We start from the raw sequence: 1,913 nt of genomic DNA, 5'->3' as shown, positions 1-1,913 counted from the left end.
TATTAAGTTGCCTGATTATTGCCAATTATTATTATCTTATATAACTTTCGTATTGATTTCTATATATAAAGTGGCCCAAATTACAGAAACAGGATTCAGCAGAGAATATGTTTTATTGATTTGTGTATTGATTTATTAAAAAGATATGCTTCACTAAGGTGCTCAATGGCTATGTAATCTATTGATTTTGCAACGAGTATTTGACCTGGGATCACCCCCAAACAAATTCATGCATCTTAATTACCTTTCCTTCGAACAATGCTTTGTCAGCAAATATAATGGGTTGTTCATAATTATTGATAGATAGCTGTTAATTTCTTCCTCAGTGTAAATATTTTAACAAAATCTGTTATGAACAGAAAACCTGCCAAATCTAAGTGTTATCGCAAAAGCTTCCTGTCTTTATACAACTCCAAGACATTCTTGTCAACAAAACTGAGAAGTTGATATTCCTTCACATTCCTTCCTGTAATTTAAAAAACTTAAATGGACTTCAAATCATTATGATGACGCCTGGTTTTGATTGCTTTTAAATAAACATGTTTATGAATAACTTAAAATCAAATTATTAATGCAGCCTTAATCTGGCTGCTGTGACCTCTTATGTCAACACTGTGGATCCATGGACGATCCTGACCCCCCTGTGGATAATCCCGGGTGTCAGATCTGCTGGGGAGGTGGGGGTTAGGAAACTTAAATCAGGGATGCATACGTTGACCAGTTAGTTGGTCTTGGTTGTGTAGGGTTGACTGCCAGCCATGATGGCATAGGAGGTGTGTCAAGGTCTCAAATTAGCACCAGGGACATTAACATGCATTGAGCATCTTAGAGTTTAACTCACTGTATATTTTGGCCTGGGCTCCCCAAAAATCTCCAAAGTAAAGCAAAATAAAACATAAAAAAAAAATGATAACACTTTATAACAAGGTTACATTAATTGGCATTTACTAATGTAGTTGTTAACTAACTGCGGAGAAATTAATTTGTACAGCTTTTTTGTGTATTTGTACATCACTATATTAGTTAATGCCAGTTCATATTGTAATGACAAAACTGAACGTTTTTGTAATGGCTAACTAATTATGTTTTTATGGTACAATATGTGATGTTATATGCAGCCAGATGCTTGGAAATGGTTTGCATGATCAGGTGAGTAAAATAGGTACAGAACTGCACATTTTACAGAACAGAATTAAATAACAGCAGATGGCAATGAGGAGTTTATTCCCACCAGTGAGTGTCCTGACAAAAACATTCCATGGCTTTTTAATTCTGTGGGTAAATGTTTTCATCTACAGGTATGTACAAAATAAATATTACTTTGGCAGTATTTATAACAAGGAACCTTTGAATATATATAACAAATATGTTTATCTGTTCAGGTACATAGAAATGGCTCATGAATCCTGAAACAGGCTCAGCAAAGTGTTTTTGTGGCATTGCAATGTTGCATTCTACACAAACAGAATATGATTGTGTCTTCCTCTTTATTGAAGTTTCAGCTAGTTTAAATGTACAGCCTATATCCTCCCAGCAGGGACTATAAGGACAGAATTCAGGATGAAATACAACAGTGCCTCGCCAGCAGCATGTGCACAAGACGCATCTTTAGATCGGGGCTCATCTCTTTGTGGCTAAAAGTCATGAGATAAATGAGCCTGCTGTATATATCCCTCCCAGTGGACAGACGTTTGCTCCCCGGGCCTCTTCGTACACCCTCTGTGAGTTCGCATGGTTAAAATAAACGTTACCGCTGAACCGTATTGCTCACCCCCCCCCCCCCCCCCCCCCCCCACTCTTTTATTCACAGGCGCGTAATTGGTAGTAAATTTGAGCTCCCCTCCTCCGATTGTGCACACATTTTGCTCTGACAGAGTGCGGAAGATTAATGGCCACAGGCAGGCAGGGGGGGT

Source organism: Conger conger, chromosome 6 (assembly GCF_963514075.1).
Source record: "Conger conger chromosome 6, fConCon1.1, whole genome shotgun sequence".
In the NCBI taxonomy this organism is placed as follows: Eukaryota; Metazoa; Chordata; class Actinopteri; order Anguilliformes; family Congridae; genus Conger; species Conger conger.
The sequence above is the reverse complement of the archived record's forward strand: the minus strand, read 5'-3'. Positions refer to the sequence as shown.